The sequence below is a fragment of the Bubalus kerabau genome, chromosome 21 (genome assembly GCF_029407905.1).
Source record: "Bubalus kerabau isolate K-KA32 ecotype Philippines breed swamp buffalo chromosome 21, PCC_UOA_SB_1v2, whole genome shotgun sequence".
In the NCBI taxonomy this organism is placed as follows: Eukaryota; Metazoa; Chordata; class Mammalia; order Artiodactyla; family Bovidae; genus Bubalus; species Bubalus kerabau.
In genome coordinates this window covers 60,227,434-60,254,262 of record NC_073644.1, presented here as the reverse complement: position 1 = coordinate 60,254,262, position 26,829 = coordinate 60,227,434, and the positions used below count along the sequence as shown (strand labels likewise).

The following is a 26,829-nucleotide window of genomic DNA, read 5'->3' as shown; positions in this document are numbered from 1 at the left end:
CTTTGCATCCCCAGGGACTGTAGCCCACCAGGCTCCTCTGTCCTTAGGCTTCTCCAGGCAAGAATACTGGAATGGGTTGCTATGTCCTCCTCCAGGGGATCTTCCGAACCCAGGGAATCAGACCCCTGTCTCTGGCATCTCCTGTATTGGCAGGTGAATTCTTTACCACTAGCACCTCCTGGGAAGCCCCCCAACCTAATCCTTGAGGGGGCAGGGAGAGGAAGTGAGGATCTTAGCCTCTGCCTTCCCCTCTGTCCCCATCTCCTTCTCCCTGCTCTGGGCTGGAGTGGGAAGCCTGTTTTTACTCCTCTCCCCTGTATGTACCACTGGGACCTCTCTAATCCAAAACTCTTTGGGCCAGGGACCAGGCTTTTGATATCTCTTTTCTCAGAAGAGATAAAAAGAAAATGTAAATCTTATTTCTCAACAAAGTGGGTAAAAATGTTTAGATGCCAGAAGCTGAATACAAACTCTCTCTTTTCACCCTGTTCTAACACCCCCTTCACTGCTTAGAATTCCCCCTCCGCCTCCCCTCCACATGCACGTTCAGACAGGCCCACGGGGAGAAGGCCATGAACAAACATGCAAATAAGGAAAGCACCGCTCCGGTTTTTTTAAAACGTTAATATTCTGAGCTAGAACATTCGCTGAGTGGGACTTGTTAAGGAGGTGGGCCTGCAGAACAATGGCTGGGAGTCCATGGCTGAGCGTCTCAAGCGGCACTGAAGGCGTTTCCAGCTGTCATCCCAGCCTGACCCAGGAGCAGGCACTGGCCCACCTCTCGGGATCCCTCCTGACCGTCCAGCAGGGGCAAAAAGCAAGTGGCAGCAGCAGGCAGGTCTCTGCCCACACCTGCCCGGCTGGCCTGCTTTCTCCCTCCAGCCCTACTTTCCCATCAGCCACCTTGTCGCCTGTGTCTTTGCTGATCCTCCTCAATTCCCTGAGCATGTTTCCTCTGTGAGCTTTAAAGAAAAAAAGAAAAAGACTTTTAAATATTTTATCCTGGACACATTCAAACAAGTATGGAGTCGAGCATAGTGAAGACTCAGGTAGCCATCACCAGGTTCAACAATGATCAACACTTGGCCAATCTTGTTTCATCCATTTTCCCATTCTTCTCCCTTCTCCCAGGTTACTTTGAAGGAAATCCCAGGCATCTTATCATTTCTGGAAGCTTTTTCATAATCCCCTAGGACAATTTGCCATCTCACTTAAAAGGCACAAGCCCTTCATTCAGTACCCAGACTAGATTCATACATTTGTAAGCAGCTCAGACATTAATTCCGCTTGCATGTCATGTTTCTAGGAATTCAGCATGAATCTTTGGTAGTTAGAATAGTAATCCCCAAATTTATCTGCTTTAATGAACAACGACGACAACAATAACAAATCAGTGCACCAAGGGCTGTAAAAGAAATCAATGCTTTTTAAAAGGGCTTTACGGGACATCCCTGGCGATCCAGTAGTTAGGACTCTGAGTTTCCTCTGCAGGGGGACCTGGGTTTGATCCCTGGTGGGGGAATTAAGGTCCCACAAGCTGTGTGGTCTGGCAAAAAAAAAAAAAAACAACCAGGATTAAAAGTTACTTCTCTCTAGTAGGAAAAGTCCCACCCTCCTCCTCTGCACAACTTTCCCTGTGCTTTTTACCTAATTAGGTTGCTTAGCAAAACCTGTTTGCATAGATAAGTCAAAGAGATGTCTACCCAGCTCTAGTCAGAGTGAATGAGGTTATATATATTTTGGTAAGTTTTTTCTTAAAGTGGAGAAGAAGCATGTATAACTCAAACCAGTTTTTCAACTCTAGTTAATTGGGAAGGCTAGGTGTGCAAGACAAATCAGAGAATGACCATTTCATGCTGCAGATGGTTTTTGAACTTGCTCCTGCACAGGGACAGATCTTAGAGAAAATTATACTCTCTGCTCATTATCCATTCCTTCCCCAGCAGTGATTGTAACATGAGAGTAATAAAACCCTGGGCTCTCATTTTCCATAATGTAGAAGTGGCTCAAGCTTCATCACTTACTTATGCCAAAGAATCCCAGAGGCTTGCTTTTCGCAGAACCATTCCAGTGTTCCTAGGATGATGAGCATATTAGCTTTGCAGTGACGGAGTTCAGAGCAAATATGGTACCATGTTGAGTATTTCAAGCTGAAGGAAATCGTGAAACAGTACGTGCGGCAGGGACTCGCTGACCTTTCCCTAAAGCAGGGTGAAGACCCCGGTGTAGAGCTGCCTTCCCTATCCTCAGAGGGAACGAACATCTTTATCTCCAATAAAGAGGGACTCCAAGAAAATCCAAATGAATAGGCCTTGCTAAGTTTCCCTCGTTTTGTTTCACTCATACCCATTTGTCTATCACATTTCCCCACAGCTTTTTCACAGAACCTGGTATATGGACACTCAGGTTTAGCCATTTCTTTTAGTCTTCATTTCCTTATGAAGGCTCAATGTCACAGAAAACTATATTAAATAATTGTGTGTGCTTTTCTCTTGTTAATCCATCTTTTGTTACAGAGCCCCAGCTGATAACCTAGAAGGGTAGAAGGAAAAGGTTTTTTTCTTCCCCTATAGTAGTTTGCTCTCTAAATTCTAAGTGTAACCCTGGCTAACCTGATAGCAAGTTGTCCCTGTATCTTTGCTGTCAGCAAATGACTAGACAGGTGAGTTGGCCCAAGTATTTAGTGTTGAAATATGACATATTCTCAAACAGCCTTGTAGGTTTAAGTGTTGAGGGTTGCCAATAGGGCAGATAGCCGATAGTTTTCCCAAATATATTTGCAGGCACATATTTTCATCATTAATAATGCTCAGAATGAAATATGAGGTACTTTTGCAGAAATAGCATTAGATGAAAGGATGACTTTATATATTAATATGAACCATGTTGGAGAAGTATATTTCCTCTCACTTTATAAGGAATTTCCATTTATTTTTTTCACCTAAGATTTTTTTTTTTTAAACTACTATATGAGGGCAATTTCCAAATCTTAAATCTGATTCAAGTTTTGTAGCTTTAGAACCAATTAAAAATTTGATTCCTGAACTTTTTTTTTTCAGAACTAAGAGGTTTGGTAAATATTTAAGATGATTGGTAGGAGAGAAAATGAAGATGATTTAGTGTAACCCAAATCTCTCAGTAAAGCATCTGCTTACAATGTGGGAGACCTGGGTTCAATCTCTGAGTTGGGAAGATCTCCTGGAGAAGGAAATGGCACCCCACTCCAGTACTCTTGCCTGGAAAATCCCATGGATGGAGGAGCCTGGTAGCCTATGGTCTATGGGGTCGCAAAGAGTCAGATGTGACTGAGCAGCTTCACATAGTAAATCTCTCATCTAATGGATGGGAAAGCTGGGGCTTCCAGAAGTTCACGATGCCAGGAAAAAGGAGGACCAGTTTTTCAATCACATATCCTGATTGCCATCAACCCTACTAGGCCCCCATATTCTGTTTTTGAAACAAATATGATTTCTGGGTGGTTTCAGCATGATTTTATAGCTCAGTTGCCCTTTAGCTAACTTAAACTAGGATTACACGCTAAAATATATTTAGCATGTCTAGGATTCTCTTCCCTTTATGGAAATAAAATGTGAGAAAGTCAGTAATCATTGAAACAATGGAAACTAGCGGGTAGAGCCAAGCTCATACCTCTTATATTCCCTGAACGCTTTGGGCAAGTGAAAGGATCTCTGTCTACCTCACTTGGGCCTTTCGAGAAGGGGGAGGATAGTGGACGTCATCCTCCTCCGTGGTGAAGATGAGTGAGCCTGTGCTGGGCAATTGACAAATAGCAGTTCATCACTGAGTGGTGATTGTAAAAAGGAGCGCATGCCTGGGGTGCCATGAACTCCTGTGATCATAGACTTTGGTTAAAGTCAGAGCTGGAAGCAACCAGAAGGAATGTTGCTACTGCTGCTAAGTCGCTTCAGTCGTGTCCGACTCTGTGGAACCCATGGACTGCAGCCTACCAGGCTCCTCCATCCATGGGATTTTCCAAGCAAGACTTCTCTTATTTTATAAATAAGGAAAGTAAGGCCCAGAGAATGATGAGAAGTAGGTCTACAGTAAAATGAAAGAGAGAGTGGAGAAAAGTTTACACAAGTGAGTTGGGGAAGCAAGAACACACCGCTCACTTTATATTACTGTTTCTCAACTCAGGGAGTGTCAGCCTCCCATGACACCAGCTGGTCTTGGTTGATGTGGATAACTTAAATCCCACTGACTCCCACAGTGAGAAAGAAAAGCATTTCCTTCCCAATGCTCTTAAAATAAATGAATTAAGATTAAAAAAATTGACTTTGCAGAAAAATCTCTGATAAAAATAGCACATGTGGCATGAAGTTGAGGCAAAGTGGGAGAGGTGGTGGGTGACAGAATTGGGAACACTGCAGTAAGTGGACAAAAATGGGTCTGAAGGCAAAAGTGGAGTCTGACACTGATCGAGTGACAAACAGAGCTTCTGTGCAAGAACTAGCTCAGACCCATAAGGAGCTTAAAACACATGTGGGAGCAGAACATACGTAATAGATAAAATAAAATAAAAACACCCAAGTCCAAATGGTGAACAGTCAGGGAAAGCCCCATCTTGCCTCTTGTTCTATCATGGAAGGGACATAGTTGCTTTAAGTACATGGAAGAGAGACTCCCCTTGTGCTGAACACAGGGAAAGTGTCATCAGGAAGCAGGACTTTATCTAAGCCTGCTGCTGCTGCTAAGTCACTTCAGTTGTGTCCAACTCTGTGGGACCCCATAGATGGCAGCCCACCAGGCTCCCCCGTCCCTGGGATTCTCCAGGCAAGAACACCGGAGTGGGTTGCCATTTCCTTCTCCAATGCATGAAAGTGAAAAGTGAAAGTGAAGTCGCTCAGTCGTGTCCAACTCTTAGCAACCCCATGGACTGCAACCCACCAGGCTCCTCTGTCCATGGGATTTTCCAGGCAAGAGTACTGGAGTGGGGTGCCCTTGCCTTCTCTGAGCCTAGAAAAGTACAATTTAAAATTTTATACAGAAGAAGATATCTAACTAGGACGATAAAAGATGTATACTTGGAAAACTACATAGGACACTGATGAGAGAAATTGAAAATGACACAAGCAAAGGGAAAGATAGCTAATGCTCGTGATTTAGAATAATTAATGTTGTTAAAATGACCATAATACCCAAAGCAGTCTATAGACTCAATGCAATTTCTATCAAAATACCAATGGCATTTTTCATAGAACTATAACAAATAATTCTAGAATTTGTATGGGAACACAGACGACCCCAAATAGGTAAAACGGTCTTGAGAAAAAACAAAACTAGAGGTATCACGATCCCTGATTTCAAACTATTCCACAAAGCTATAGTCATCAAAACAGTATGGTACTGGAACAAAAACAGACAGATAGACCAAGGGGACAGAAAAGAGAGGCCAGAAGTGAACCAGCATGTATATGGGCAATTAATCTATGACAAAAGAGGCCAGAATATACAATGAAGGAAAAGACAACCTCTTCAACAAATAGTATCAGGATAAACAACAATATCCTACTGTATAGCACAGGGAACTATATTCAATATCCCGTGATGAATCATAATGGAAAAGAATATAAAAAAAGAGTGTCAGCATTTGTTTTGGGGTTTGTGGGTGTACTTCCCTAGTGGTCCAGTGGTTAAAACTCTGCCCTTCCAAAGCAGGGGGCATGTGTTCAATCCCTGGTTGGGGAACTAAGATCCTATGTGCCATGCAGTGCAGTCAATGAATAAATAAATAAAATAAATTTTATTTTAAACATTTTGGAGGAAGTTTTAACAAACAAACAAATGGTATTGGGAAAACCAGACAACTAACTGCAAAAAAATCAAATTATACTACTTTTTCACATCACATAGAAAAATAAATTCAAAATCGATTAAAGACCTGAAACCATAACTTCTAGAAGAAAACATAGGCAGTGCATTCTTTGATATCAGTCTTGGTAATTTTTCTTTTTTTTGATATGTCTCCTCAGGCAAGAGAAGCAAAAGCAGAAATAAACAAATGAGACTATGTTGAACTAAAAAGTGTTTGCACAGCAAAGAAAACTATCAACAAACTGAAAAGGCAGCCTGTTGAATGGGAGAAGATATTTGCAAAAGATCCATCCTACAAGATGCTAATATCCAAAATATATATTAAAAAAAAACTATAATTCAACATCAAAAAACAAGCAACTTGATTAACAAATGGGCAGCAGATCTGAAAAGACAGTTTTCCAAAGAAGACATAAGACATGAAAAGACGCTCAACATCACTAATCATCAGGGAAATGCAAACCAAAATCACAATGAGATATCCCCTCACATCTTTAGTATGGCCAGTATAAAAAAACAACAAGCGAGAGTTGACAAGAGGATGTGAAGAAAAGGGAACCTTCCTGCACTGTTAGTGGGGATGTAAATTAGAGCAACGAATATGAAAAACTGTGGAAGTTCCTCAAAAAACTGAAAATGGAACTAGGGTACGGTGAAGAAATTCTACTCCTGGGTATCCAGCCAAAGAAAGCGAAAACACGAGTACAGAAAAATACGTGTCCCAGTGTTCATTGCAGAATTGTAATTATACAATAGCCAAGATATGAAAGCAACCTAAGTGCCTGTCAATAGACTAATGGATAAAGAACTGGTGTGTATATATAATATATATATATACACACACACACACACACACATGCAATGGAATATAAGTCAGCTAATAAAAAGAATGAACTGTTGCCATTTGCAACAATAGGAATGGACCTAAAGGGCATTATGCTAAATGAAATAGGTCAGATAAAGACAAATACTGAATGATTTCATTTATATGTGGAATCTAAAACCTAGAACAAATGAACAAACAGAATAGAACAGAAACAGAGTCATGGATATCGGAGAAGGCAATGGCACCCCACTCCAGTACTCTTGCCTGGAAAATCCCATGGATGGAGGAGCCTGGTAGGCTGCAGTCCACGGGGTCGCTGAGGGTTGGACACGACTGAGTGACTTCACTTTCACTTTTCACTTTCATGCATTGGAGAAGGAAATGGCAACCCACTCCAGTGTTCTTGCCTGGAGAATCCCTGCTGTCTATGGGGTTGCACAGAGTCGGACACGACTGAAGTGACTTAGCAGCAGCAGCAGCAGAGTCATGGATACGGAGAACAGGAGGTTGTTAGAAGAAGGAGATTGGGAGTTGAGGGAAACAGGTGAGCGAGATTAAGAGATACAAACTTCCGGTTGCAAAACAAATGAGTCATGAGTATGAAAGGTACAGTGTGGGGAAGATAGTCAATAATTATGTAATGTCTTTGTATGGTGACATATAACTAGATTCATCATGGTGATCATTTTGAAATGTACAGAAATAGCAAAGCACTACGTTGTATAATAGGAGCTAACATACTCTTATAGATCAGTTATACTTCATACACCAAAAAGTCACAGAGAAACAGATCAGATTTGTGATTTCCAGAAGCAACGGAAGTGAGAGGGGGAAATTAAATGAAAAAAGTCAAAAGGTGCAACTTCCAGTTATAAGATAAGTACTGGGGATATAATAAACAACATGATAAAGCATAATTAACACTGCTGTGTGTTATATTTGAAAGTTGTTAAGAGTAAATCTGAAGAGTTCTCATCACAGGGAAAAAATGCTTTTTTCTATTTCTTTAATTTTATATCTTTACAAGATGCTGGATGTTCACTAAACTTTTTGCAATCATTATTTCATGATGTAAGTCAAACCATCACGCTGTGTACCTTAAATTTACACAGTGCTATATGTCAATTTATTTCAATAAAACTGGAAGAAAAAAACTCGATTGTTTTAGAACTGTAAAAATACACACTCACATATACTCTGATGTGATAGTAACAAATTTAAACATAATGGAGACTGCCAATGTGTTAACTGTGCCAAAAGAGGAATCTGTTTTATGCTGATCTCAGTGTCTTTATTAATATACTTATGTAAATAATATGTAATAATGTACCAAGAATAAAAATGAAATGACGTTTATCCCTAATATGCAATTTAAAATATCATCAGTTGTTTTAAAACTTTGAGTAAATAAGTGTCAGGAATGAGCACTGAGATTTTTGAGTTTCTTCTTATTTATATCACTGAATGTTTCACAATATTATATTTGGAAAGTATTTTCTACCAACAGCAAAAATTATAAGTGGTTGAGAAAGCTGTTTATTAACACATTCAAAATTAAACAGTCACCAAAAGGATTATGACTTGTTCTTATATATTTTACAAGCTTTGAGTTTGAGGTGGCAATTTCCTACGCCTCTACTCTCAGGCATCTGGTAGACTTTACATAAGTGTAGCCTGAGATTGCAAACAAGTTGTGAAATTTTTATCATTTGTAAAAACTTAACAAACTTTTCTTGATACCAAAACAACAACAACAACAAACTCAGAAATAAATAGAGTCCATATTTCCCTGGTGGCCCAGTGCTAAGATCTGTCTTACAGTGCAGGGAAGCAAGTTTGCTCCCTGGTGGGGGAAGTAAGATCTACACACGGAGGAGCAACTAAGCCCGAGTGCCACATCTGCTGAGCCTCCAGGCTGCAACTAGAGAGCCGATGCACCACGAGGGTCCACACGACGCAACGAAGACCCAACACAGCCAAATAAGTCAGTAAAAAATAAATATTTTTTTAAAAGGGAAAAAAGAAATAAATAGTATTCTGATTCAGTCAGTATTATTGTTTTTCTTAAGAAGCAAAATCAATCCTGGCAATCTTACATGAAATTTGTAAAGAGATATTTACCGCATGAATGCTGGAGGCTCACAAAATAACAGGGAGATGATGAAAATTACCTTGGGGACAGTCAAAAGCAAAAGAAATTCAGGAGGGTGAGACAATAGGAACCCAAGCGAAATTCCACGGCACACAACTGTCTCTGGGGTCACCTCCAACTATCAACGGCCTGTGGTACTTGCTCCAGATTCACATTCCCAGGGGAAAGCACGCTGTGGCTAAGTCCTGTGCTTCTGTTCAGGTAACAAGGGGCATACGGCTCCTTTGATTTCCATAGCGATAATCACCAACTCCCACAGCTATATATATTTATACACAATAGAGACACCTCAGGAGAGGTGAGGTAGTAATAGAAAGTATAGAGGGTTGGACAGTTATCCACTACAGATGGTAAGGCTGATAAAAGACTGACACTGTTAACCATAACTCCCAAGTTCAAGGCTGTAATTTCATCAGACTCAACTAATACCTAGATCTTGGTCTCAGGTACCATGAGACAGGCTTCATGGAGAAAAGACTGATTTTTCAGGGACAGCAGCAGGTTAGATATAAGACAGGTCAAGAGGAGGGTTGCCCCTGTGTATGTGGGACGCCAGGAAAACAATTCCTGCACGTTCTCTGTCCATATAAAATTTTTGATTAGAAAATGAATCACAAAATTCATAAGCACAGATAGAATTTATCATTATATGATCACACATAGGATATATCACTAAATGCTCAGATGAACTGATAGAGAAGTTATTTAACTATATGCTGACTCTTCAAACACTACACATGGGATTTATTCCTGGGTGTCCCTTCCTGTTCTTTATTGTCAAAAGCACTATCCTTGGCTAAATTTATCTCTCTTATCACGAAAGAAAACGTAACAAGACTATTACTCACAATGCTATGGCTCTTCAGAGCCTGTTGTTACTGAAATAATACAGATATTCCTGCCTCTGCACGTCTCTAATACTATTTACTCATGATGCTGCATCATCCATTAAGCAGCCTGTGAATGCAGACCCAACCAAAGGTTGTTACTGTCCTTTGTGGGTCATCTTCACGAAGCCTCAAGTATGCAGGGAAACATAAACGATCTGTTTTCTGGACATGTCAAATTTCCCATTCCGAATTTTATAGCCTAAATGTAGAAAAATGTCCTCCAACCGTGGCATCTCTAGAGCTCCCAAGGCCTTAATCACTGTGTTCCTGGAATTTACTCTTTCAATGACCGGACCCTGCCTCCCACGCACCACCAACACAGAGAAGACACTCGAGGGGCTTATGGGTGGGGTGAGAAGAGCAGTGCCGTTTGTGCGAGAAATGTGTATCCCTAAGCATGGCTTAAGGCTCACCTGGAGGGTAGGAAATGACAGAGAAGCTCATTGGCATTGCGGAGTGTGTAATGAAGAATTCACTTCACCAAAAGAGAGGACTGGCCTTTACCCTGGCTTCCTGGAAGGTGATCTCCCAGCCTCTGGTACATCCTGCCCAATGGGATGTCTTCACTGGCCACTGACAGTCTAACGGTGTGATCCTTAATGGAGGCTTTGGGCCATGTGCTCCGATCCGAGAGGAACTAGAGGCTAAAGGCATTACTCCAACTTCCACAAAGGCTGGAGACTAAAGGTCAGTCATGTGGGCAGGAGATGCTTGAGCCCCCGTAGAATGCTGGACACCAAAAGCTCAGGCATCCTTGGTCAGCAGTCTCCCTGTAAATTGCCACACATTGTGGCTGGGAGGAGGCCATGCTGCCCGTGACTCCACAGGGAGACCAGAGCTTTGCATTTGGACCCCTCCTGGGCCCTATCCTTCGTGCCTCTTCCCTTCACTGACTTTAATTTGGATCATTTCCTTGTAATAAACTGTAACCATGAATCTAGCAGTCTTCTGTGAATTCTGTGAGCCCCTCTATTGAATGATCAAATCTGAGGGTGATTTTGTGAGCACCTCCCAAACTTGTAGTTGGTGTCAGAAGGGAGGGGAGGCTTGTGGGGGCTGTGGTCTCAGACTGTGCAGTTTAACGATCTGGTTACAGAGCAAGCATGATCTCACTATGATCTGGGGAATTTGCTTCATTTCTCCCCGGGCTGCATCACCAACCTCCTGGGTCCCATGTCTTGTGCTTTTGTGATTTTTCCCTTCATTTTGCTGGAGCAGAAGCATCAGTGTTTTTGGAAGAGACAAATTTCTTGACTCCTGGATTGTCTGAAAACTTTCACAGTCTACACTCACTATCATTTAAGACGGATGATTTGGTTGTATGTAAAGTTCTGGACTGGGAATGATTTTCCTTCAGAATATCGAAGGCTTTGCACCATTGTCTTCTGGCTTCCAGTGCTGCAGATGAGAAACCTGATGAATTCTTATTCCCAATTCTTTGTATATTATTTTGTTTCTTCTTTGTGGAACTCTGGTCAACCACTTGTAAAAGAATGAAACTAGAACACTTTCTAACACCATACACAAAAATAAACTCAAAATGGATTAAAGATCTAAACGTAAGACCAGAAACTATAAAACTCCTAGAGGAGAACATAGGCAAAACACTCTCTGACATACATCACAGCAGGATCCTCTATGACCCACCTCCCAGAATATTGGAAATAAAAGCAAAAATAAACAAATGGGACCTAATTAACCTTAAAAGCTTCTGCACATCAAAGGAAACTATTAGCAAGGTGAAAAGACAGCCTTCAGAATGGGAGAAGATAATAGCAAATGAAGCAACTGACAAACAACTAATCTCGAGAATATACAAGCAACTCCTACAGCTCAACTCCAGAAAAATAAATGACCCAATCAAAAAATGGGCCAAAGAACTAAATAGACATTTCTCCAAAGAAGACATAAAGATGGCTAACAAACACATGAAAAGATGCTCAACATCACTCATTATCAGAGAAATGCAAATCAAAACCACTATGAGGTACCATTTCACACCAGTCAGAATGGCTGCAATCCAAAGGTCTGCAAGTAATGAATGCTGGAGAGGGTGTGGAGAAAAGGGAACCCTCTTACACTGTTGGTGGGAATGCAAACTAGTACAGCCACTATGGAGAACAGTGTGGAGATTCCTTAAAAAACTGGAAATAGACATGCCTTATGATCCAGCAATCCCACTGCTGGGCATACACACTGAGAAAACCAGAAGGGAAAGAGACACGAGTACCCCAATGTTCATCGCAGCACTGTTTATAATAGCCAGGACATGGAAGCAACCTAGATGTCCATCAGCAGATGAATGGATAAGAAAGCTGTGGTACATATACACAATGGAGTATTATTCAGCCATTAAAAAGAATACATTTGAATCAGTTCTAATGAGGTGGATGAAACTGGAGCCTATTATACAGAGTGAAGTAAGCCAGAAAGAAAAACACCAATACAGTATACTAACGCATATATATGGAATTTAGAAAGATGGTAACAATAACCCTGTGTACGAGACAGCAAAAGAGACACTGATGTATAGAACAGTCTTATGGACTCTGTGGGAGAGGGAGAGGGTGGGAAGATTTGGGAGAATGGCATTGAAACATGTAAATATCATGTATGAAATGAGTTGCCAGTCCAGGTTCGATGCACGATACTGGATGCTTGGGGCTGGTGCACTGGGACGACCCAGAGGGATGGAATGGGGAGGGAGGAGGGAGGAGGGTTCAGGATGGGGAACACATGTATACCTGTGGCGGATTCATTTTGATATTTGGCAAATCTAATACAGTTATGTAAAGTTTAAAAATAAAATAAAATTAAAAAAAAAAAAATAAAAAAAAAAAAAAAAAAAAAAAAAAAAAAGAAAGAATTTGGGGATTTTTATCACATAGGTTCTTGCAACTTTGTGATTCTAGATCTTGATGTGGAATTCCTCATTTATTGGTCTCAATACATGGAGGTCCCTTGCAATCTGAAACTTAATGTCCTTCAGTTCTGGAAAAATTTTTTTATTCTTTCATTTCTTTAAATTTCTCTTCTATCTTGTTTCTTTCTGGGACTTCTATTTTTCCAATTAAAGGTTCTTATCTTTTTTGGTATCATGAACCCCTTTTCTCAATAAAATTTTTAAACACATAAAACACATAGGATTACAAAGGAAAACATTTATGCTGAAATACAATTAACAAAACATCAAGGAATATATTTGTCATATATTATTAAAAAAAAACAAAAACAAAACCACAGGCCTGAAATGGAGTCAGTTATGCTAGGCCGTGCCACCAAACCAAGACTTAATACCTAATTGACGTGTCAGTCTCCCCCAGAAATGTAGTCTTAGCTGATCAGTTAGCAATTTTCTGGTCAGCACCAGTGAGGTCATATGGACGTTCTTCATCCCCCAAAGAAAGATGAGGTATCCCACCTTATAAGATCCCTTTTTTCCCAAAAGGGAGATGATCTAATAAAACCTTTTTTTTTTTTTTTTTCCTATTTAAAGCTTCCTGTACTGTCTCTAAAAACGTTCCGTCTCTGTCGCCCCTTGGAGCCTCCCTGTATTTGCTAGTCAGGATGCTGCCGACTCACGACTGGTTCAACAAAGCCAATCAGCTCTTCAGATTTTACTCAGCTGAATTTTGTTCTTGAATGACAGCTATATGTGTGCTTAAAAAAAAGAAAAAAAATCTAGCTGTAAGTTAGTAATTACTGTTAATTTTAAAAGTAGTAACGAGTGCACAAGCTAATTTCAAAATGTCCGAAACAATTGTTACATGATTTGAAAATATCTTACTTTTCTTGGTGACAAGGTGGTGAGACTCCTACATTTTGTTGCTTACATTAATAACAGAAGGAAATGCTGTCTGAGGAAATGAGGACAAAGACAAACCCTTAATGATATCCATTCCAGGAAAAAAAAAAAAATTAAACATGTTTAAGAGTCAGAGGGTGAGAAATGATTTTCCACCTCACAGTATGGGTTTGGAGGATTAAATGTGAGTTACCCAGTATGAAAGCAAAAGGAGGATTTATAGATGCTAGTCTGGGATGGTTCAATGAAGGAGAGCAGCCCACTGATTCCCTGAAGAGCTGCTTTAAAGAGAAAATACTGAACAAAGGAAAATTATTTGTATAAAACTGTAACGAGCAAAGGACTTGGGTGCCTGCAGCGCAGAAAGCCTGGCTCTGACAGCGGGAGTTAGCTGCAAAGTAGGGATTTACTTCAGGTCGCCGAGCAAGGGAGTAGGAGACAAGCTTCAGATTCATTCCAACTTGGTCTTTGAACCAAGGGTTTTTCAAAGAGAAAGAACAAAGAGGTTGGGGCCAATTGTCATCTCGTGCCGTTTTTGTCATGGTTCTTAATCATAGTTTTGGGAGTGAGGGTGTCTCTGGTTTACGACTCTGACCAGATGGCCCACGGCTCCGGGGATCCAGGATCTCATCTTGCCCTGGAGAAACAACCTGAGTTTGCACATTAATGATGACATCTATTAAGATAAGAGCAATTCTACTACATTAATGATGTTATCGACTACAGCAGCTTTAGTTATCTGACTCCGGTTGATCAGTGTTTATTTTAAACTGGATTGCGGTCTGAGGGAAAAGAAAGGGAATGGAGTTTTGGATAGAGAGGTCAATCAAGCACTTGGTAAGGGAACTTGCTTTTAGAGAGAGTTGATTTCGAAACCTCTTTTTAAATGGGGATAAGAAAAACAAAGGGCTTCCCGGTGGCATAGGGGTAAAGAATCTGCCTGCCAGTGCAGGAGACACAAGAGACGTGGGTTTGATCCTTGGGTTGGGAAGATCCCCTGGAGAATGAAAAGGCAACCCACTCCAATATTCTTGTCTGGGAAATCCCATGGACAGAGGAGCCTGGTGGGCTACAGTCCGGGGGGTCACAAAGAGTAGGGACACGACTGATGCAACTGAACACACAAACACAAGAAAAACAAAATGGTATTTAGCTTTGTTTTAGGTTATGGAAAGACCTCTATCCTGGAAAAGCCTACATGTACAGCCGCACCAGATTTTGTAATTTCAAATTGTCCATGGAATCCTTGAAACCAACCTATAAATTCTTAGCCAATACATTCTAAGGGCTATGCTTGACCTTCAGGTTAAGAATCTCTGACTGGGTGTTAATGAGAACCTAAAGGGTGGGGTTTATTTGATCAGGATTATAAACACTTTTCAAGAGCAAAGTTAAGCCAAACACAAAGGATCCAAGTAGAAATTGCTAAAATCAGGAGTTGAAGCTGAGAGGAAAATAGCAACTCTCCCAGGGTGTCATGGAGATGCTTGAGGAGTATCTCTTCAATTGGACACTGTTTATATTTAAATTGCAATGCTTTTGCTTTTTTTGGTTTAAGAAAGACCCACGCCTTGAAAACAGTTACTGGTTCTAAAACACAGAATGATCCTGAGGCTAGGAGAGGAGAACAGTGAGAGGTTAAATTCAACTATTCCTGTAGGAAAATCCCAACATTTCCATTCAGTACTTGTGGCTTCAGTAAAGAGGGCCATTGAAAATAAATAGATGATTGCATTTGACAGTAGATCCTAATCAATTAGGACCTCAATTAAGTAACGGAGTAATGGTAATTCCATTGCCTGGGGAACTGGATCTGGATTGTCATGACACAGAATTAAAGCATGATAGCAGAAGAAAAGAATTCTGAAGAATGTGGCTTTTGTGTTTGAGATGTTTTGACAAGCTTATTATCTTAATATTTTATGAATATTGATAAAACACTCAAGCCCCCTTCATGGAAAAATTACTGGATGAGCTTTCGTGTGTGTCATGCTCTCTAGCAGAGGAGCCAGCAAACTTTATAATGTATAGAGTCTAAGAAAAATATTTTTCCCACATCGCAGTTTCTGCATTTGTAAAAGAGGGATACTTAAAGAATCTCAGGTCTATGGATGACCTTGAGAAAGTCACCTACTCAGTCTTTCAGCAAGATCCCCAGAGAAGCAACTCTGACATCCTTTGATGATCCATTCAGTTCCAATCAATCCACTGAGATTCTGGAACCATAGGGAGTTAGTATTCATATTGACTTGGTGCCTTCAAAAGATGTGCCAGTGGCAATCAGCTCTGCCCATGGGCTTCACTCTGATCCAGTCACAGCCTCATGCAGTTGCTGGTCTTTTCTTTGTGACTCTAGACTGAACTAAGAGTTCGGCCCTTGCACTTGGCTCTTTTGAATACCCCCAGGCCTCCTTATGTTATCTGGGGTCTTAACTAGGTCTTGACTCTGAATTTCTTTCTTCCCACCAGCATCCCCTCAGCTCACACCATTTCAATGCCTACCAGCCTGACTTCTGGTTGCCAGCCGCTGCCTCTGTGTAGCAGGACCCTCTCCAGCTAACAGGGCCTGCTCTGCTCAAGCTTGCAGCAGGCTGGAAGTGCCAAGGAGGTAATGGTTCCAGGAGCACTCATAGGAGTGGCTGACAAACGTTCTAGCAACCTTACTTTTGGGTAGGCCCCGTCTGAGACGCATACTGTCTTCCAGAGCCCCTGGGGATGTTAAGCTCCGGTTGTCTATACATTAGTAACTTGCTTGATAAAGGACACCCTTCTCTTCCTTATCTCACTTGCCCATCTCCCTACTTGTGTTTCCTTGGATTCATTCCCAAATAAACTACTGCATTCAGACTCCTATCTCAATGCTTGTTTCTGGGGAAGCAAGACTAAGACAAGAATCTCAAATTGACCATGTCCAAAACAATTCCTTTCTTTTCTTTTTTATTCAAAGTAGAGCTGATTTACAATGCTGTGCTAGTTTGAGTGCACAGCAGTGGTTGCTTCTTATACATATTGTTTTTCCAATTCTTTCCCATGACAGGTAATTACAGTACTTTGCATACCGTTTCCTGTGCCATAAGGTAGGTCCTTGTTTATTAGATATATAATAGTGTCTGCTAATTCCAAACTCCTAATTGATCCCTCTCCTTTCCCCTTAGGTAACCATAAGTTTCTGTGTCTGTGAGTTTATTTCTGTTTTGTAAACGAGTTCGTTTGTATCATCTTTTAGATTCCACATACAAGTGATTTCATATGGTATTTGTCTTTCTCTGTCTGGCTTCACTCAGTGTGGTGATCTCCCGGTCCATCCACGTTGCTGCAAATGGCTCTATCAGAATGATTCTTAACTCTCCTTTGTCCCTCTGTCCTCAACTCACACATTCTCACACCCAGAATATTTCTTAGTCTTTCCCCACCTGAAGCTCCAACCATCACCCTCACTGGACAGCCTACAAACCTAGAAGCCATCCTGAGTTCTGCTGTTAACCTCAGATCTATATCCAACTGATCGACAAGACCCACTGGCTCTGCCTCCAAGATTAAACCCCAAACTTGACTGCTTCTTCCCAGCGTCACTGCCATATACCTAATCCAGGTTTTGGGGTCCCACCCCTTCCTGCTACAATTGCGCCTACTGTTTCCCCACCTAACATGCTGCAGCCAGAGTGATCTTTGAAAGAGTAAATAAATCCTGTTACTCTCCTGCTTACAGCCCTCAAATAGCTCCCATTGCTACTGGAACAAATGTGAAACTCAGAGGCCAGAGGCTGCCTCTCCTTGTCTTCCAGCACATTCTCTCTCAAGCCTTGGTATGCCTCCTTCCCACTGCACGCCTGCACCCAGAGAACTCTCATCTTGGGCTGTTGTATTTGCTGTTTCCTACATCTGGAGTGCTCCCTGCGTGTATTATATTTCATCCTTGTGCATGCTGTCTCATACCGCTGAGATCCCTCTTCAGAAGTGAAGGACTTTTTCCCCAGCTGCCGAAAGTGTTTCCGGCAGATGGCCCTCAGCTGTCAGCCCCTTTGGGAGTTGCCTCGGCCAAAGGGAGCTGCCTCTCCCAGGGTCATGTTTCCTTTATGGAACAGCCCGCATTTAATGACTGATGGGATGCAGAGGCACAAAGGCTTGCCTCCCTGACCCCAACTCAAGGCAGCTCTGAAAGGCCATCTCAGCCCCAGGGTCCCCCGTGGGGTTGGCTGGGGCCTTCAGTGGGACTGCATCTGGCTCAGCCCCCCACCCCCCCACCCCCCCCACCCCCCTGCCGCCCAGTGCTGCTTCCTTCCATTCCATTCCATGGGTGTCCATCCCAAGAGCACACTCTCATCAACACTGTGTCTGCTAATCTCAGTCTGCAACCCAACTGGCAGCATTCATCATTGAAATGTGAGCCCAGAATCATGTTTTCAGGCCTTGCAGGTAGTGCTGGTAGTTAGCCTGCCTGCCAATGCAGGTAGACTTAAGAGACGGGGTTCGATCCCTGGGTCAGGAAGATCCCCCGGAGGAGGGCATGGCAACCCACTCCAATATTCTTGCCTGGAGAATCCCATGGACAGAGGAGCCTGGCGGGCTGCAGGGTCACACAGAGTCAGACACAACTGAAGTGACTTAGCACATATGTATGCATCATGTCTTCAGAGGCCTGACCATCCAATCTCTCCCAGTACTGAATGAATAAGTACAGATAAATACTCATGAAACCAGTACAGAATAATGTTCCACAGCAGTAAACGTCAAGAGGGGGTGCAAAGTAATGGGTGTGGAGAGAGATCACAGAAGAGGGACTTTGGGGAGGCAAGATGGCTGAGCAAAGCTTCATGGAAGGGCAGGCACTTACCACCATCCTGGTGAACTTTTGAGTTGACATGTCTAGAGTCTGGATTCTTCCCTCCTCTCCTCCAGCTAGACTCTGGACGAGAATGATTTCAATCCTGCCCTTCAACAGGGATGACTTGATGGGCACTTGAATGGCACTGGTTCCTGATAGATTGAGTCATCGATGACCACGTCAAGGGCATCTTGATGGTGACATCATAGCTTTCACTACCCTGTTAGGGGAAGTGATAAAAGGGACTTTTATCCCTTTTATGAAGGGCTTTTTTTTTTTTTTTTTTGCATATTGGCATCAGAATGCTAGGATCATATGAGCAAAGCAGGTTTATGCATTGGTGAAAAAACCGGCTGCCTTTGCCCTTCTCCAGCAAAACACTGTGTGTGTGTGTGTGTGTGTGCTCAGTCTGTCTGTCATGTCCAACTCTCTGTCATTCCATGGACTGTAGCCCACCAGCCTCCTTGGTCCATGAGATTCTCCAGGCAAGAATACTGGAATGGGTTGCCATTTCCTACTCCAGGGGATCTTTCCCACCCAGGGACTGAACCCACATCTCTTGTGTCTCCTGCACTGGTGGGAGGATTCTCTACCACTGAATCATCTGGCAATGCTAATTCCAAATTCAATTCTTCTTCTTACACAGCACACTTCCTGGCCGCTTCTCTGTAGCATTAATTGGTGTATACTAAAAAACGCAAACTTATTTCAATACCAGCCTGAGCAAAACAAAAGAAGGGCACATCAACCGTGAGATAATAAGTCTGCAGATGAACTAGTGGGTGTTTTTCTTCTTCTCCTCTTTTTTTTAAATCAGCCACTAATATGTATAACACTCAATCAGTGAAAAGTACTTATTGAAAATCTATGGGTCCAATATTTTCTTTGATCAACCACTAATTTGTATACTAATCAATGACAAGTATCTGTTGGCTATCTCTGTGTTGGGTATTCTTGCTCTCCTCCATTACCACTGACAACTGAAGATACACTGAGTAAATATCAATGTCTGGCAGATTGATTACATGATTAGCCTAATTGAGATGAATAAGTAAAATTTATGCTTCATGTAAATTGACTAAGCATTATTGTCTCCTATTTTAGTGGACTCATGTTTATAACCTGGCACAGAATATGCTGAAAAGGCAAGGAATCCACTCTAGTTTTTAATATGTGGTTCTTGTGCCCTGATGCTGGGAAGGATAGAAGGCAGGAGGAGAAGGGGACGACAGAGGATGAGATGCTTGGATGGTATCACTGACTAGATGAACATGAGTTTAAGCAAGCTCCAGGAGTTGGTGATGGACAGGGAAGCCTGGCGTGCTGCAGTCCATGGGGTTGCAAAGAGTCAGACATGACTGAGCAACTGAACTGAACTGAACTTGTGCCCTACCCTACCCTATGGCCCTGATGCCATGTGATGTTTAGAGAATGTGAGACCTGAGTTCAGTCGGGTGGGCTGTAGAAAATGAAAATGGGCCATTGCTCCAAGAAGGGCTGGCCAAGAGCATTCCCATATGCATGCAATGGGTCTGGCTGCAGAGTACACTATTGTCAGCTAAACTTGGAAATTTGCTTTAACCAGGACAAAAGCAGAAGCCTCCAACCCAGCTGCTCTAGCAGCTGCAGCAGAAGGGCAGCCACGTGGCCCTTGGCTCAAAAGTGCTTCCAAATTGTTGCTGGCAGAGCTGACCACCTGGACCACAGGCCAAGGAACGCATTATCTCCCATATGTGCTAAAGCAAATGAATTACTAATAACGTGGCTGGATTTCTGATCTCAAAGTGCTTTCTCCAGCACTCTAGCCCTGCCACAGTGTAAAAAGATTTCAGAGCATTAAAAACTTTATTTTTTCCAAATAACATTTCCTTTCCACAAATTAAAACTACTGAGCATTTGTTTCAACAGGTTTTGAATGTTGGCCCAGTCTGCCATTAAGGTGCATAAGCATAGCTCTGCTTAAAGAGAGGTGCCCTGAGGTCTCTCTTCACAAACCTGTCAGCTGCCTAGCCCAGAATGTAAACAGGGAAGAGACAGGTGTCCAGGGGACACTAATTTGCATTTCTCTGATTACTAGTGAGACTGAGCTTCTTTTTATGTGAGAAATACCATGTGTATCCTTTGTGTAAAGCCCTAAGCCTTGTCCAAGAAACAGAACATGCCTCTGTAAAGTAAGATAGCTACAGTTTCTCAAGTATAGATGAAAGACAAAAAAATGAGCTAAAGTTGTTGTTGGAGTTGGACTGGTATAGCATACGCATTTGAGGACTTGCTGCTGCTGCTGCTGCTGCTAAGTCACTTCAGTCGTGTCCGACTCTGTGCGACCCCATAGACGGCAGCCCACCAGGCTCCCTCGTCCCTGGGATTCTCCAGGCAAGAACACTGGAGTGGGTTGCCATTTCCTTCTCCAATGCATGAAAGTGAAAAGTGAAAGTGAAGTCGCTCAGTCGTGTCCGACTCTTAGCGACCCCATGGACTGCAGCCTACCAGGCTCTCCGTCCATGGGGTTTTCCAGGCAAGAGTACTGGAGTGGGGTGCCATCACCTTCTCCGGGGACTTGTTACAGAAGTAATATTCTAAAGGTTGCATGGATACAGATGAATTCAAATTTGAACAGAAGATAAATCTGTAGAGAGCGTTTCTTTCAGACAACTCCCATCTAGAATATGAAAATCCAGATCTAGAGGCAGATTTATTTAGTGATTATTTGCTTACAGACAGTTTTACCAAAGGGGTCTCATAATATTGGGCTTCCCTGATAGCTCAGTGGGTAAAGAACCCTCCTGCAACGCAGGAGACACAGAAAACAAGGGTTCAATCCCTGGGTCAGGAAGATCCCCTGGAGGAGGAAATGGCAACTCGCTTCAGTATTGGAAAATCCCATGGACAGAGGAGCCTGGTGGGTTACAATCCATGGGGTAGCAGTATTGGCTCCACTGTGTGTATTTAAAATAGAATCCCAATTTAGAACACACAGTGTTAAGAATGTATCTGATATATCTGATACATAAACAGGTTTCCTAAAATATTTGCTTTTCTTAGAGGTAAAGCTGTTGCATCTTTAAAGAGGCCCATGGAGACGGGAAATGATACAGGGTATCTTTTCCACTTCTCTCTCCCCTTTTCAAAGTATAATAGAAATGGATAAAGGGTTAATGTCCTGCTTTCTGGTAGGCACAGAATTACTGCTGGGATCAACCTGAGTGTGATCCACCCTGCTCCCCAAACTGCTGACAGCTCCACCCTGAACTCTCCAGGATGCACACCTAGTCAGCACAGGGCTTCCTAGTCTTGGTTAATGATGGTCAGATCCTCTCCGCAACAAAGCTTCTCTACCAGGCTGTCCCTGAAGTTCATGGTCACCCCTGGAATCTCAGAAGCGTGATATAGAAGCAATCTGAACCTGAATCCCAGTTGCATACTTTTCCTCCAAGGCCCTCCCTGTTATCCACAGACAGGGTCCTCCATTGCTCTCTAACTCCCTGCATGCATGCATGCTTTGTCGCTTCAGTTGTGTTCTATTCTTTGCCACCCTATACTCTGTAGGCCGCCAGGCTCCTGTCCAGGGGATTCTCCAGGCAAGAACAATGGAGTGGGTTGCCATGCCCTCCTCCAGGACATCTTCCCCTCCGAGGGATTGAACTCCCATCTCTTTCATCTCCTGCACTGGCAGGCATGCACTTCCCTTGTGGCTCAGCTGGTAAAGAATCCACCTGTGATGCGGGAAACCTAGGTTCAATCCTTGGGTTGGGAAGATCCCCTGGAGAAGGGCTACTCACTCCAGTATTCTGGCCTGGAGAACTCCATGGACTGTATAGTCTCTGAGGTCACAAAGAGTTGGACACGACTAAGCAACTTTAACTTCATTCTTTACTGCTAGTGCCTCCTGGGAAGCCCTCTAGCTCCCTGACTGCCTCAGAAATGTGGCCCCACAGACCTCTGTGCTGGTCTCTGCACTTTGCTGGGGGTAGTAGCCACTTTATCTTGGAAATGAAAGCCCTGAACATGAACTTGACCATCAAGAATTGTGTCAGTACCTGAAATTAGGGGCTTCCCTGGTGGCTCAGAGGTTAAAGTGTCTGCCTGCAATGCAGGAGACCTGGGTTCAATCCCTGGGTTGGGAAGATCTGCTGGAGAAGGAAATGGCAACCCGCTCCAGTACTCTTGCCTGGAGAACCCCATGGACGGAGGAGCCTGGTGGGCTACAGTCCACGGGGTCACAAAGAGTCGGACACGACTAAGCAACTTCACTTTCATCTGAAGTTGGACAGGTTCTCTGTTACCAGGGGGAAGGTCTGCAGGCAGGTTTTAACCCTTCCACATACATATCATTCTCCTGAAAATAAGGGCCCAGCGGTATGATAATTTCTAGAACTTTTCAGGTCATGAAATAAATTCTCTCATTTAAAAGTGACATTAAAAAAAAATAAAAGTGACATATAGAATAGCCTTCCCTAGGTTTCTCCTCGGATTTTCTAGAATTTGTTTAAATTGTCTTTTATTGAGGAGGGCAAATACTTCTATAGCCTGAAAAATGTTTGTTCATCCACTTCTTTAATCATCTCTTTCTGTATTCTATTTTTGTTAATCTTCACAATTTTAAATTTTTGCTTCTTTAATATCCCTGATTTGAAGTGTGAGCTCAATTAGTTTTTTTACTTATTGATCTCTAGCCCCACAGATATCATTATTTTAAGAATATCTCTTCATTGTTTTGTTTGATTTCTTCATAGTCCAGATTTTATGTTTCTTTCAGAACCTATTCCATTTCTATTTTGTTCTGTTGGTCTAGGCTTACGTTTCAGAATAAATCCCCAAGATTCTATTTTGACTCTTTCCATGTTACAATAAAATCAATGTTCAGGTAAAATTTGTTCTCTTTCACTGTTCCTTTTATAAGCATTCTCTTTATTTTCCCAGATGAATTTTACACTTATTATATGAGGTTCTGAAAAATATGCAATTCGAATTTTAATTGAAATAGAGTTAAAACTCTGATTTACAATTGGAGAGAATTAGTATCTTTACAGCATTTCCTCCTCCTTGAAAGAACATGGTGTTTTGCCCCAACTGCTTAGATGATTCGGTTATATTTTTGCCTAATTTTAGGAGCACTAGACTATTTTAATTGTATTTTCTTTTTACATCTGATATTGAAGTTTGGAGATGGCTCTCATAATCAGACATATTAATGAACTTTTAAGTAGTCCTTACTAATGTTTGTGTTGACTTCTTTGGGTATATTAGGAATGCATTTTTGCCAGTTGAAATAATCTTTTTATTTCTTTTCCTAGGATTTTAAGCTCTCCTAGGCCTTTCTTACCAGGTCTCATGGTTTTAACAACCAGCCATATGCAGAGGAAAAGATGAAGGCTGATTGTTAAGGACCAATTATTTAACATAATGGGATCCTGAAGAGAAAAATGACCCAGAAGTCAACGGAAGGATAATTTCAAGGTAGGAGATTTGACCCCAAAATTCCACCTCTCAGAATCTCCCTTAAAATAACTAAAAACATGGACAATATTTTGATATGTGAGGCTGTTCAGAGTACTACTTATTAAAGTCAAAATTGGAAAAACAACCTAAATGAACTATAAATAGGAAATAGTTAAAATACGACACTCCATGTGATAGAACTGCATGTGAGCATTAAAAATAATGCAAGAAGTGTTTGATCACTTAAGAAAATGGTCATGAATTGTTTATTTAAAAGACAAGATATGAACTCTATATAATGTGATCCCAGTAATGTAAACTGCAAATATAAATATGCATGCACAGAAGAAAGATATGTTACTTGTGATTTTCTCCAGGTTCTGGCATGGTACCACATTTTCTACAATGAGCATATGTTACTCCATGATGAAAAAGAATTCTACTATAGACCTAATGGTTGTGCCCCACCCCCCAAATTCATATGCTGAAGTCTAACCCCCAATGTGATGGTTTTTGGAGGTGGAGCTGTTAGCAGATCATTAGGCCATGAGGCTGGAGCCCTTATAAATACAAGGAATGCCCTTATAAGAAGAGACACCAGAGGGATAATGATCTAATTCTCTCCATCACCTGAGGACATAGAAAGAAGACAGGTTCCTGAAAACCAGAAAGTGTAGCCTCACTAGAAACCAGATCCACCAGTGTCTTGATCTTGGACTTCCCAACCTCTATGCTGTGAGAAATAAATGTTTGTTGTTTAGGCTACTCAGTCTCTGCTATATTTGTCAGAGCAGCCCAAATGGACTAAGACAAACACCATGTTTTTTTTAGCAATACAAAAAGTAGAGGCTTCCCAGATGGTGCAGTGGTAAAGAATCTGCCTGCCAATGCAGGAGATGCAAGAGAAGTGGCTTTGATCCCTGGGTTGGGAAGATCCCCCGGAGAAGGAAATGGAAACCCACTGCAGTATCCTTGCTTGGAAAATCCCACAGATAGAGAAGCCTGGTGGGCTACAGTCCAGTTGGTTGCAAAGAGTTGGACATGACTGAACACAACACACACACACACGTGCACAAAAAGTAGAAGAGTGAGGAATAGACAGTCAAGGGATAAGAAGAAAATAGACCCCAGGATTTAGCCATTAGAGTTAAGTCACTAGCATTTCAGTCAGGTGCTATGGGCATGAAGGAGAAAGTCCTGTGTCCTTGATTAAGCACCTAAACTTCGAGTAAGCACCTAAATTTATGAGGCTGAAAATCTTATGAGCTGAAAACCCACTGGACCTGCTAGGAGCAATGTTATTCTTAGGGGCAGGGTAGCTGTGATAGATTCAAGATGGTTGCACATACTTTGCTTCTCCTCCAGCTGAGGGAGTGGAATTTAATTCATCACCCCTTAAACCTGGGTTGGCTTTTTGTGTCTTCCTTCCTCAGTAGGGACCTCCCTGGTGGCTCAGACGGAAAAGTGTCTGTCTACAATGCAGGAGACCCAGGTTCAATCCCTGGGTTGGGAAGATCCCCTGGAGAAGGAAATGGCAATCCACTCCAGTACTATTGCCTGGAAAATCCCATGGACAGAGGAGCCTGGTAGGCTACAGTCCATGGGGTGGCAAAGAGTCGGACACGACTGAGTGACTTCACTTTCCCTTTCCTCAGTAGAGTGCAGTGGAAGTGACGTTCTGGAACCTCCAGAGTGTAAATCATGAGCAGCAGTTAGTTTCCACCAGGTCTCTTAGAATTCTGAGGGAGCCCTGAGGAGCTGAGAGAGAAGTCCAACTATCCTGCTGTAGCAGGGGCCTCCTCAGCCCCAACCCGAGGCATGATGGGCCCTTCCCTCCGTGGTGCCACCCTGCATTAAGCCAGTGGCTGCTCCCCCCACCTCTCTGCCCAGGGCCGTGCCTAGTCCACCAGGCTGGCCCACCCCTGCCACCCACCCGCTGTCCAAGCAGGCAGGCGGGAACGCCTCTCTTGGGGCGCCAGATCTGGGGCCACCTCGTCAGTCACGGGCTGGCTTGGAAGGCCAGTGGCAGGCTGAGCCCAGGGCGCCTGTGACGTCTGACAGGGATACCTTTCAACGGTCTCTATGTGGCTACCATGATCTCCACTGCCTGCATACCTCGCTCCTGTGAGGAAGGACAAGGATGCCGGGGCGGCTGGGTACTTCTTCAGACCCGCCTCTTTCTGGAGTCGCACCTTTCTGCTCCAGGTGCAGTGGCAGGGAGGTGAACAGGAGCTGTAGTGGCCCTGCTCCATCACTGGTTGGTGCCACAGTGCGCCCCTCCCCCAAGCAAGTGACCGTTAGTGAGTAACTGTCAACCAGCGACCGTTAGTGGTCCTGCTCCACCATTGGTCGGTGCCACAGTGGCCCCGCCCCCTCCCTCGTATATAAAAGGAGCCCAATTGGCCGGAACGAAGGTGATTTTCTGAGATGCTAGTCTGCCGTCTTCTCAGTCAGCTAGCTTTCAATTAAAGCTAAATGACTAAAGCTAAATTTAGCTAAAGCTAAAATGACTTCCAATTAAAGTCATTATTCCTTGTTCTTGCAACTCATCACCCTACGTCCCGGCCTGTCCTGCGGCAAGCAGAACGAGCTCGGGCCCAAGTAACACTGTCACTCCTATGATGGGAGAAGTCTCCTGTGGGTCTCCCCTCAACAGTGCCAGCTGAACCCAGCCTTTCAACCATCTCTGCTAAGGCAACAGATGTGCAAGAAAAGCCATCTTGGACCCCTTCAACCCCATTCCCACCATACCTCTTCTGCTGCTGCTGCTGCTAAGTCACTTCAGTTGTGTCCGACTCTGTACGACCCCATAGACGGCAGCCCACCAGGCTCCCCCGTCCCTGGGATTCTCCAGGCAAGAACATTGGAGTGGGTTGCCATTTCCTTTTCCAATGCATGAAAATGAAAAGTGAAAGTGAAGTCGCTCAGTCGTGTCCCACTCTTAGCGACCCCATGGACTGCAGCCTACCAGGCTCTCCGTCCACGGGATTTTCCAGGCAAGAGTACTGGAGTGGGGTGCAATTGCCTTCTCCGATAGATACCTCTTCAGTGATTACT

General features: G+C 42.8%; 2 long non-coding RNA genes across 2 annotated transcripts; one reads left to right on the top strand and one right to left on the bottom strand.

Annotated features, from left to right (window-relative positions):
* Positions 1 to 375: 375 nt before the first annotated feature.
* Positions 376 to 26,036, bottom strand: LOC129635858 (uncharacterized). Its single transcript, XR_008706499.1, has 3 exons — positions 25,888 to 26,036; positions 18,343 to 18,553; positions 376 to 962 (listed from the first exon to the last, which is right to left on the bottom strand). It is a non-coding gene; the product is annotated as an uncharacterized LOC129635858 (long non-coding RNA).
* LOC129635859 (uncharacterized) lies at positions 8,523 to 24,397 on the top strand. The gene is made up of 3 exons (XR_008706500.1): positions 8,523 to 8,645; positions 23,628 to 23,790; positions 24,150 to 24,397. It is a non-coding gene; the product is annotated as an uncharacterized LOC129635859 (long non-coding RNA).
* Positions 26,037 to 26,829: the final 793 nt, after the last annotated feature.